This window comes from Phasianus colchicus, chromosome 1, assembly GCF_987193195.1.
Source record: "Phasianus colchicus chromosome 1, bPhaCol1.hap1.1, whole genome shotgun sequence".
Classification (NCBI taxonomy): Eukaryota; Metazoa; Chordata; class Aves; order Galliformes; family Phasianidae; genus Phasianus; species Phasianus colchicus.
The window spans coordinates 94699877-94712735 of record NC_143436.1 but is presented as its reverse complement, the minus strand read 5'-3'; the positions used below and the strand labels follow the sequence as shown (position 1 = coordinate 94712735).

At 36.8% G+C, this 12859-nt stretch overlaps 2 protein-coding genes across 5 annotated transcripts in view; one reads left to right on the top strand and one right to left on the bottom strand.

The window, feature by feature from the left end:
- HTR1F (5-hydroxytryptamine receptor 1F) overlaps positions 1-12859 on the top strand; it is a 111039-nt gene that overhangs the window by 51153 nt on the left and 47027 nt on the right. For both annotated transcript variants that reach the window (XM_090134473.1, XM_090134472.1), the window contains exon 2: positions 6253-6346. The gene's annotated coding sequence lies outside the window, so the exon portion shown is untranslated. The remainder of the gene's footprint in view (positions 1-6252; positions 6347-12859) is intronic.
- The window catches only part of LOC149919877 (uncharacterized), a 72363-nt gene that overhangs the window by 29056 nt on the left and 30448 nt on the right, over positions 1-12859 (bottom strand). The gene's annotated exons all lie outside the window — the stretch shown is intronic.

Here is a 12859-nt window from a genome sequence, read left to right as displayed (position 1 = left end):
TCTTCTCTAGACTGAACAATCCCAGCTCCCTCACCTGCTCCTCATAAGATTTGTATTCTAGACCCTCTAGACCAGCTTTGTTGCCCTTCTTTGAACCCACTCCAGAGCCTCAGTGTCTTTCTTGCAGTGAGGGGCCCAAAACTGGACACAGTATTCGAAGTGCAGCCTCATCAGTGCTGAGTACAGGGGTTGATAAGTCCTGAAAATTGTAACAAAATTCTGTTTATCATTAGATGACTGAAGATAATTAAATTCCCTTTGGCTCAGTCATATTTTGAAACTTCTGAGTCACTTTTTTGTCTTGTTGAAAGGCCTGAGGTAGATTTCAAAAGAAAATGATCTTTTTTAAAGCAAATGAAAGGACAGTAACTTCTGTCCTTTACTTACATGGTTTAGCGAAGAATGATCCATCCAGAGAACTGCAATGTAACTTGGACTACTTGGTCTTACTCATTTTGTCTTACTCATTAGTTTTTAACCTATTAAAGAATGTTAGGGCTAATATGAAATGTCCTTCCAAGCATTTCAAGGCCTCACATAAGAGCTTTTTGGATCTTTATTGTATAATATTCATCTTTATGAGAGAAAGTTCTCTCAGACATTATTGCTTGGGATCCAAAATTGTTTACAATGTGAATCCATTACTTTGATTTGTGTTTTGCAATTGATTTGTCTTGAAACAAAACAGTGGGAAATGCAAGTTGACATTATTTTGTTCTATTGCTACTTATGTAATTCTTAAAGCATATTATTTAAATTATTACTACCTGTTGTTGACGTTAAGTAACAGTAATATTTGCAGATGGTTTCTATCATCATATGATGCACTCATATTGCATATTAGAAGATTAATGCCAGTACTCCAAAGTTTACTGTCTAACAGAAACAGAAGAAAAAAAAAGAAGTGGTGGAGGAGAAAAATATACTTCTGCAACTGCAATCTGGGATTTTTTTTTTAATTCAAAAGTTATTCCTTTTTCCACCTGCTTTTTTTTCATGTATGTGACCAACTAAGTCTTTGTGGTTCTTATGGCGGAAATGGATCTTTAAGAATGATGAGCACAAGCAATAGAAAAATCAGTCTTTCATTATTATTATCATCATTATGTTCAACAAAAATTTTCTCTTGCCTTGTAATGATAAGAGATATGAAAGCCAAGCAAAATTTCTGGAGCAGCAGTGACAGAAGCAAAATATCTGTGCAGTCTGAATAAAGACAGGTGGGGCAATCTCATTTATCTGCTTCTCCTGACCATCTCTGCATTAAATCCTCATCTGCAATTAGTGATGACATGTTCTAATCCTCTTCATACAAGCTGCATGAGGATTGTAACTTTACATGGGAAATATCAAGGGAACAAAAACTCTAAAAATCCTTCCTTCTCACAAAAGCATTCAATTAAAAAATTAAAAAAAAAAAAAAAAAAAAAAACACCTTAAAAAAATCCCTAAAAATTATAATAGTAATAGGAAGACAAATTATGCAAGAAGGTATGTTTAGAACTAAATATCTTCATAAAAACAACTGGGTTTTCAATTTATTTCTGTTCCTCTGTGGGACCGAGATCTTGTTTGAAGGTGTAATTTATGCCTGCATATAGAAGTAGTCATCCCTGCGAGTTGCTATTATTCTTTTCCAGTAATAAAAGAAATAGTAATAATCAGATTTGTTCCTACAATTGAATGGTAACCTAAAAATTGTCAAGAAAAATTATTCCCAAAGAAGACCATCTTACCTATTTAACCTTTCACTCACTATTCATTTTAATTTTTGCTTCATTTTTCCTCACCAACAGATGTAATAGGCTTCATTTGTTTTCATGGCAGTGATCATCTAAAAAGGGTTTCTTTATACTCAGATGATATCATATATGATAACATTGCATCCTCAGCTTTGTGCTCAGAAATATTGGCCATGATCAGATAAATTAACTTTATTATTATTATGCCCATATAAAATAATTTGAGAATATTTATTTTTCTTTCAATTGAGGCAGGGATTTTATGACATTTGAACACAGGCTCTTCTTTCCTTTTTTATGCATTTGCCCTCTGGTCGTTGTCAACCCCTGCAGTCAGAATAACGAATTCCTCTTTATTATACTGTCAGTGCACTGTCATTATTTTGGGCTTTTTCTTCTCCCGAAAGGTTTTTTTTTGAAAAGCTATACTTGTTGTTCAGGATTTATAGCACTGTACTGATCTGTCAATTTCTGGTGTATCTAATGCAGTCATTTAAGTCACTGTAAATTGCTGTCCCCAACTGGGGACATCAAGCCATTCTGGGTAGCAGAATTCCTTGTCCCCTTTATACAGGAAACACAAACATCTCAATATCACAGATTGATTTCTATTTGCCTTTGCACTAAGGATGTCATTTTTGTTATGCAATCTCAAGTCTTAGCTGGCTTTTAGAAGACAAGGCCTTATAGGAGATTTTGAACATAGGTCTTCAGCACTATAGCGAATGGTTGCCACTTGAGCTTTTAAAACAGCTGTCAAATTCATGTAAAGCTGAATTTTTCCCATAATTATCTTAGCACAAGATACTATTTAAAAAATCTTATTTAGCATCCTCCACAGAGTAAGAAAGGCACTTTTAGTTTTGTCATGGAATTATTGCAGATGTTATTTTTAACCACCACCAAAAAAAAAATAATAAGCTTGTCTTTGTATTCCATACATTTCACAGGAATTTTTCCACTGTTTTTCATAAGATCAAAGCCTTCATAATTTCAATGTCACTGTGTCATTGCTAGGACAAAAGACTTGGAATTGAGAATTCTGCTTTTTGATTACTGGCAGACTTCAATTTGAGGTAATAAACATTTAGACCTGAAGCAAAAGAACTCTGAGGCTCAAAAGCAATGGAAACAATGAATGTGCTTCAGAGATGAAGGCAGGTCCAGAAATTCTTAGCCTCCAGAATTACTTCTGCTGCATGAACTACTTCCCTAAATGTAGCTGCTGCCATGCATAAATTGAGATTATCTGCATTCTGAGCAGTTGTGAAATGTTTTTATATTGGGTAAAAAAGAAGTTTATGTTTAGAGATACCAATTCCTAGTAGGCAGAAGTAAACCCTGTTCATCTGCTAAAAGTTTGGCTACCATTTATTTAATGAAATGATGAGCTTAGAGGGTTTGGAGTAATTTCCTGTTTTCCCTTTGCCTGAGGATTTTCTACCGCAACAAAAAAATATCCTGGTTGTAAATTACTTCTCAATGGTTCCAAAAGTCCTAATTCATGCAGTTCTGTATTGTCTTCCTTTCTATTCTCAGTTTATAGGAGTCACTGCTCCAAAAATAGCCCCAGTTACTGATTGAACATTACTTATTTTCTCAGCTGTTCTTAGAAAGCTAAAAGAAATAATCCCATATGAATTATACCTGCTGGCTAGCTTGCATTCTCCTGAGGCAATGTCTGTTCAGTATACGTCTGAATCTCTAGGTCCTTATCCCAAAGTACTTACATTTTAATTAGTCTAAAACAATGAAAGGTAAAACAGCTATGTTCATACTGCTATATCATCAACAAGGGCTCTCGCATCCATCTTCCCCTCTCCTTCAAACGAGGTCTTAGCAAGAGCTGGTAGGCAGCCTGTAAATCTGCCTTCCTAGGAATGCCTAGCAGAACACCAGGCTAGATAACAAGATCCAAATCATCAATCTAAGCACCACGTGGCCTCCAGGTCTCCTTCAGAGGTGTCTCTCTCCCTGTTCATATGAGAGTGTGGCTTACTGGATTGTGAGCCAACTGGGAAATTCTCAACTAAATAAACGTACATATATTGAAAATACTTCTTGCATTAGAGAATCAGGAGAGGAAAAAGGGAGCACTTCTAGGAAGAGTTTGTGTGCAGTGAGCCATCTTACTGCAATAAAAGTTGAAATAATTAAGACAAAATATAAGGATACAGAAGTTGAAAGGAAAGGAAGATAACAAAAGGGTAGAATATTGAGAGAAGGACTGTACTAAAAAGACCTAGAGTTTGACGAGGAACAGAACTTTTTTTTATCTCTCTAGGAAAGTCAAACAAAGTCTCTAAATTGTCTAAGTGCAACCTGGATGTTCTATTAAGAATAATTTACGCTTGATCCCACTGTCTATTATCTGTCAACATCTTTATCAGTGAAGATGCTGAAAAGCACCAGTCCCAAGACAGACTCCTGGGGGACACCACTTGTCACCAGCCTCCACCTGGACATTAAGCTGTTGACCACAATCTTTTGGCTGAAATCATCCAACCAATTCTTTACCCACCAAACAGTCCAGCCTTCAAATCCATCTCCCTCCAATTTAGAAATAAGGATGTGCTGGGGGACCACATCAAAGGCCTTGCACAAGTCCAGGAAGATGACACCAATTTGTCCCTTCCTTTCTCCACCAATGCCATCACTCCTTTGTAACAGGTCAACAAATTGGTCAGGCACAATCTCCTCTTGATGAAGCCATGGTGGCTCTCTTGGATCACTTCCACATGTGTACCTTAACAACTCTTCCAGGAGGATCTTGTCCGTTATCTACCCAGGCACAGACACAAGGCTCATCAGCCTGTTGTTCCCTAGGACTTCATTTCTCTCTTTCTTGAAAATGAGTGAGATTCTTTCATTCCCAAGGAACTTTGCCTGACAACCATGACATTTCAAACATGATGAAGAGTGACTTGGCAATCACATCAGCCTCTAGTTGGTCTGTCTAATATCCGGACCAGGAAGTCATCTTCAACAGACTCCACGAGTCTCCTGAATTGCTTGCAGCTAGCTATGTTGCTTTCCCAGCAGACATCCAGGTGGTTGAAACTGGTTGAAATTCCCCATCAGGATGAGAGCCTTCAAGATTGACATCTCTTGTAGCTAAAGCAAGAAGGCCTGGTCAGGAGGCTCTCCTTGATCAGGCAGATTGTAGTACATCCTGACTACCAGGTGTCCTTTATTGGTCCCATCCCTAATTTTTACACACAAACTCTAAGCCTGATCATGGCTGCTTGTAGGCAGCTCTTCTCAGTCTGTCTACTTCTTAACATAGAGGGTAACTGCTCCATCCCCCCTTGCCTGACCTATCCCTTCCAAAAAGCTTGTTGCCCTCAACCATATTATTTCAGTTGTGCAATTCTTTCTACTGTGTTTCTGTAATATCATTTAGGTCATGGCTTTCTAATTGCACCACAGTTTCCATCTCCTCCTGCTTATTTCCCATGCTGTGTGCATTGGTGTAGAGGCACTTCAGCTGGGCTATCAGCCACATTATCTTCTTGAAGGTAAAACAGGATTGTAACTATCTTCATAAAACTCCCCAGAGGGCTCTGTGCTTTGGAAACTGATCTGGTACCAAGTCACAGTCAAATGTTCATAGAATTGTTGCATTATTTAATAATGCCTGAAAAATTATTAGTCCTTTTTTATTCCTAGAAAATTAATGATCTTTTCATATGTCTTCTGTTACTTTGTCTTTTGCTTTACTGTTTCTTCTTACTAATCTTCTACTTTGAAACAAAAGCTGCCCTTAATATCTGATTTTCTGCATTTTAAGTACACTAGCCTTTAAACATATTCAGAATTAAATCAGCCTCTTCTTGGAGGGAAATTATTCATATTTCTGCTTTTTATGGTACACCTTCGCAGTATATTTCTTCTTTAGGTGAGTTACTTATTACAAAACACATTAAAAAAAAATTAACATTTTGACAGAGCAAGAAACAATGTCTTGCATTTCAAAGAGCACATGCTCAAGCTCATTTATGTCCTCAGATTAATAACAAGAGGCCTAATATCAATTGTTTTGGGTTCCCACTGCAGTCAGAGTTGAGGACATCTAAAAAGTGCATCACAGATGCACTTGGGTACTAATATATATAGCATATGATGCACTAAACTTGCTAGCTAGGCTAATCAGCACAGACTTCCTCCTTCTCTTTTTACTGTTTATCTTCAGAAAGTTCTAAGTCATTTTTTATAATTTCTTGAGCTCTTCAAGTGGAGGCATTTCTGGACTGTCAAATCCTACCACTTTTTTTTTGGTTACTAGCCTGTTACAAATAATTTCACATATTACCAGCTACATCTTTTTACAAACTGTAGGGTTTTCCTGATGTTGGTCTATAAGCTTTTATATAGCCATCATCAGTTAGCTGAAGAAATCCTGCAAATTGCAGTTAATAACTTCTGAAAGATGGTTTTCCACTCCTGAAGTAGAGATTTCTTTCACTGAAACTTACAGAGAACATAATTATGACATTTTGCTTTCTCACAGGTATTTGACAGATGCAATTCCTACTTCCATTCTCATCCCTGGGCCACCTGGTACAGATGTTACCTTTCTAAGACCGGTGCAAACATGGGAGGTGGTGAGTCACTTTCTGCCTTCATATGTAGAGCTCCTTTATGTAAATTCATGAGGGCTATACATAATGTGGGATCAAATTCATTTAATGTGGCTTTCATCAAGGCTCCACAAAGCAATTTCAACTGAGAGTTTTGCTGAGCTCTAGAATTGATCATTTTGTAAAGTAGTGCAAGAGGAAATAAAGGGGTCTGAAGAGTCAAATGTAGGCAGGTGAGGGTGTGCCTAGAGAGTTATGGCAGCCTTACCCAGTAAGTGTCAGTACACACAGTGCAAGGGAAAGCTGTAGACATACTAGGGAAAGAAGGACGTGACCAATGGATGGTGGACTATAAATTAGCCAAGAACATCCAGTGCAGTCTGAAAAGTGCAGGCACTGCAGGAGAAGCTCACAAACTTCAGTCCTAAATCTGATCAACCCTCTCTGCAGCTCTGGACATTTAAACACTCAACATCTACCTGAACTGAGGGGAAAAAAGTAACGGTAGTAATATAACGCTTCATTTCACAGATGTATTTTAAAGGTTTAACCTTTGTAAGACATTTTGAAGATGAAAAGCACAGCAGAACTCATTATTTTGCTTAACTAAATATCTCTTTGCCTAGCTGAACTCTAAAATTTTTCTATATTAGTTCATAACAAAGATGTGATGTGAGAGAAGATTCTTCTTGCTTTTGTGTTGGCCTGTGATCATTTCATACCACAGCATGCTTGTTTTTATTTCTGTTTTTGCTATTTGCAGCTTTGAAAAGAAGTGATTTTTCCAATAGTGCATAAACATAGTTTCTTAATAACTAAGATGGCAGAATCCCCAAATCTTCGCTTTTCATAACAAATCAAATGCAATAGCTTAATGACAACACTTCATAAAGCACCTAACACTGACTTACATACAATAATATTTAAAAATAGAAGGGTAAAACTACCTGGAACAGTGCCAAGAGCAAAATCATCATTCAATATTGAGATGTTTGGATAAAAAAGTAACAAGAGACAAACTGAAATATTCAGCAATCAGTTGTCCAAACAAGTTCAAGTGGAACTGCTTGTAACTATACCTGGAAAATTGTGTATGTTCAGAGGTAATAAAGAAATGCATAATCATTTGACATTCTTGGAAATCCTTCTTGAGATACAAACTGCCCAGAGAAGTGGTAGAGTCACCATCCTTGAAGGTGTTTAAGGGAAATGTAGATGTAACACTTAAGGACATGGTTTAGTGAGCAATATTGGTGATACCTGGATGGTTGGACTAGAAGATCCTAGAAGTCTTTTCCAAACCTAATGATCCTATGATTCTATTCTGTGATATTTTATAGAATAGAATCATAGAATGGCTTGGGTCAGACCTCAAAGATCATCTAGATCCCATTCCCCTGCCATGGGCAGAGTTATCTCATTACTTTTTTCATAGAAGAAACAGACCCTGTAGATAAGCATATTTTCACACATTCATCACTCCTTACCCTCTCCTATATCTACAGAAGTTCAGAGTCCTGACATCTCAGAGTTGTGTCTGTTTTCTGAGCGTCTGAAAGATCAGAAGAGGTGATCTTTAAAACTCTCAGAGTGAAAGAGGCAAAGACAAAGTTGCTGCACTTGTAATAATAAAAGAATTTTAAAAGTGCCACTAGGTAACTGTAAAATTAACAAAAAAAAAAAGGGAAGTCTTCTATTTGATACAGAGTAATCAGAATGAATCATATGGTTTTAGTGAAAAATATGTCAAAATACAGGCTACTTTCAGTATTTACAAGGCTTTCTATCACCATGAAGGCACAGAGAAAGACAAAGTCCTCAGACTTATAAGATTTTATATTTTTAAGTAGAACTTTTCTTCGATCAGTGGTTCCTCCAAACGCCAAATTAAAAAACAGATGAACCAAGTACTGGCAGTACTGGCTAAATGGGAGATTTGTGATTTGTGACCTCATTAGTTTAACTTTTAACTTTAAAAAAGAGGATTAAATGATGTATCATAAATCAAGAGAAAACCATTAGAAACTGAATACAGAATAACCATCAAGGCTTCAGGAAAACGGGAAGTTAAGTGATGTTCTTTGTCTCTAACAGCATTTTAGTCTGAGCTGCAAGTCAGACTCAAAGAAACACTCACTCTGGTCCATATAGGACTCAGCAATAAATGTTAATGGTATCCAAATCAACTACAGGTCTGTATATGGAGGTGATATTAAAACACCTTAGGACATCTGTGCCTATAATGCAGAAAGTGAGTGGCTTCATATTGTATCTAGGAAGTTCAGCAGACTCAGGTGATCTGAAAGCATCTCTTTCCTTTTCACTTACCTTTTTCAAAACCTACTTTCTTCCTTACTATTTATCTCTCTTTTTTTTTTTTTTTGGATGCAGGAGAAATTTTGACTTCATTAATTCTACTATAATATCTGAGATGATGTTACAGAGTGAAATTACCTGGTGGGAGAAAATGGAAGAATAAACAGGACTTTTATTTTTTGATGGAAGTGGGCTTGCTGGTTCTATGCTAGGTTTCAAAAGACAGTGACAGACTGACAGCTTAAAACAGGTCTCAACAGCACACTTTACTGCACCAAATGTTTTGTGACAGTTTGTGTCACATAAAGCACTTCCATACATCTGTGCTCCAACAGCAAAAGGTTGCTCTGTCCCAGGCAGTGCCTTTTGTCTTTCCATAGTCAACAGAAGTCAATGGAGATGGATCAATTATAAAACTTGGCTGGATATACACAGAGCATCAGCTCGTCCTGTGAACCCTGTCAGCCTATTCCTAACATCCCATGGTCTGTCAAGAGAATGAGTGCAGCCCCGCAGGCAGGCAAATACACAGACAAGTATAAGATGGATTCGATTCTTGCATTGGTGCCACTTTTTGCTTAATACTGATTTGCTAAAAAAAAGAAATAACATAAGCAATGGAGGAAAAGGGCAAGCAACTGATAAGCAATTATGCATCTCATTAGCACTTGCTATGATGGAAGTTCATTATACTCAGAAGAAAGTAAAAATATTTTAACAAGGAAAACAAAGATTGCACATCTTCAAACATTTATTTTAAAAACAGATTTTGTAAGGACAACTTATTTCTAAAATGAAGACAGGTAGCACATACACTATCTGCAAATTAAGTAGAGACCAAAAGCAAAATTAGAAAGGAGAATATCTTGAGTATATCAAATTGCCTTCTTGAAGTGGTAATGCTTGTCATTACTAAATAATTATATATTACAGGAATAAGGGCAACCATCAATGCTAATCTTTACTTAAGTAAAATAAAGCATTATTCCTTGTACAGCCATCAGACTTAGTTTTTTGTACTACTAAGATTCTGTATGTCTATGGTAATGAGAGCAACTGGGTTGCCACGATTTTTTTTATCCCTCGGGTTTAGAGAGAGAAAGACCTAAAAATAGTAAAACAAAAAGCTCCATACAGCTAGCCATAAATGTAATCGTTTTCAGTGCTGTCAACTGATAGTCAATGGTTTCTCATTATCATCACTGCTTCATAGATTTTTCTTATTTTAATGAATTTGTGTGGTCAGGCTTATATCTATTTTCTTGGCTATCTTGCTTCATTATTCAGATGGAATCAGTCTTTTAATTTAAAAGATTATTATTAAGAGTCACACATGAAATTCTTATCTGAAAGATATATTGTTTTGGCAGTAGATATAAATCTAAATGCAACTGCCTAGATACTTGATTGTATACTTTAATGGAAGATTTTGTGTAAATTTTAGGCACGAAGGAGAAAAGCACTTACCAGCATTTATCATTTAAATTACTAGCATATTTAAAGACTGTTCAAACATTTCTTTTAGCTCAGTGAGGTCAAAACTGAAGCACAGAAGTTAGTTTGTGAACTCCCTGTCCTTGGAATATATTAAAGCTGCAATATTCTTGTATCTTGAACAATGTGCACTTACAGCCTGGAAGTCCAGATATACATTGGGCTGCATCAAAAGCCAGCAGGGCAAAGGAGGTGGTTGCTCCTCTTCTGCTCTGCCCTCATGGGGCCCCATCTGGATTAGTGCATACAGACCTGAGGCCCCCAGTACACGAAAGACATGGAGCTGTTGGAACACATCCAGAGGAGGGCCACAAGGATAATCAGAGGGCTGTATTACCTCTCCAATGAAGACAGGCTAAAGGATTTGGGCTTGGTCAGCTTGGAGAAAGAGAAGGCTCCAGAGAGACCCCACTGTAGCTTTAAAGAGGGCTTGTAAACAGGACAGAAGGAGACATTTTACACAATCTGATAGTGATAGGTCAAGTGGGTATTGTTTTAAATGAGAGATTTAGGTTAGATGTTAGGAAGAGATTCTGTACTCAGAGAGTAGTGAGGCACTGGCACAGCTGCCCAGAGAAGCTGTGGTGCCCCATCCCTGGAGGTGCTTAAGGCTGGGTTGGATGGAGCCCCGGGCAGCCTGAGCTGGTGGTTGGCAGCTCTGCCCACGGCACTGGGTTGGGGCTGTGTGGGCTTTAAAGGTCCCTTCCAACTCAAACCATTCTAACAATTCTATGATTTTGCAATCTTTTCTGGCTTCTTTCAATAGGTGGGTTTACACAATAGCACTTCCGGTTTTGTTAACTCTCTAAATATTCACCAGCTATTTGTCTTTGGACATACTGTTTCCTTTAGGATTCTATGAGGTGCTCATTATCACTTATGCTGACTGGTCCATAAGAACACATGCTAAATAAACTCTTAGTTGGACACTTCAGACACTAATCTGTCAAAATTACATTTTGTTTTACTTCTAGTTTTGAATTTTACAGGTATAGGATTTTTTCTTCAGCTCAGTATTTTACAGAAAAACCTGAACTTTACTGAATAATTGTTATATCATCCCTTGGGCTGACCAACAAACTAACATGACAGGTTCATCCATACGTCTGGTGAGGATATGTCATGTAGTTTACTACCTGAGGAGCTCCAAGACACTCAACCCTCAGCTGTTCAGAGATGATATGTTCTTTACTACTCATTGTCCTGGCAGACACCTTGATCCAGTGACCTCTGCAATGCTGCAGAGATCCCTTTAGGGCTGGGTATTATCTATGGTAATGTATCCTGAATAGTTATGAAGTCAGAAAGTCATTCATGCTAACAGAATATTCTAAAATATGCAAGAAAACTCTCTGGCCCCTTAGTCCTTCCCAAAGGGCAATATAATGCAGATTTTAAGTGTCAGACTATCACACTCACATATTTCTATCCACATAAAGACAGCAAATATGCTCTGAGAACAAGGTCATGAAGTACTCTATTAGGAAGTACAAGCACCACCAGTAAGACAGAGATGTAATTTTGTCATCTCACTGTGTAACCAATCCATATCTAATATGCAGCTTTTATTATTATGAGTTTTAACTGATTTTGTATTTGATCACTGTCATGGACCCGTCTGTTGTCCATGTTTTGGTTTTAAGCTTGTTAATATGAAAGGCAGCTAAATAGATATTCACACAGCAAGTGATCACTTCAGTATTTCCCCATCTGTAGACAGCTCAACTAAAATTGTCTATAGACAGCAACAATGTTGGTATGTATATTTTTCCTCTGGAGCTCATTCCAAATTTTTTGCCATCTTGCACCTTCTCCAACCTCAGTGTCTGCATTTGAAGATACACACTAATCTAGTCTTCTGACAGCTTAACAAAATGTCATTATTTGATATATCAAAGTGATGTGAGCTTAACAAAGAGTCATACCAACATCCATCATAACAAATTAGAACTTAGAAATGGAAAACCAAAATGCAGATAGACCTTGCATGAATTATTTTGGCATAATCTTTGTCCCCATTAGTATCATTATTAATATCATTATATCATGCCCCCATTAATATCAAAGAATAGTGTGAACTTTTTGTTTTGTTTTTTAATTCAGACATTTAGGACTTCTCCTCAAAGCTTAGAAGTCTTAACAACATTCAAAAGGATTGATAATTTAAAAATTGTTTCATATTCATATTGTTTCACATTTCAAAGAGTTTTATCAAAATTCCTACCTATTATATTTGGTTTTGAATTTATTTAATTATGTTGGAACCTTTTAACTTGATGTTAATAAAGTCACCTAGATGCTGAACTTTAATCAGAAAATCCAGAAGTTTTGTTAAGACACTGATGCAGAAGAAGAGGACCCACCAGAAGATTATACTTAATTACATTTCCACAAAGTATCTCAAAAATTGACCTTTGCCAATTGCTTCTTTTTTCACATACTGCAAGAATTATGTTACTTCCTTAGAATCTAATTCAGATATAACCTATCAGCCAAAACCACGCAAGTTGTAATTCTGTTGAAGTCAGTGGACTGTAGGGAGGAAAGTTTTAACTAGCAATTAAGAGGGTCAATTAAATTGGAGCTAAGGGAAGGCAAGTTGATACTTTGGTGAAATAAGTATGGTTATAATAAATAGGGGGAAAAGTTTCAGAGTTTTAAAACGTCCTGAAGATGATAGCAATTACAATATATTTGATAAGTTTGTGTCTTGCTTTGAACACAGTC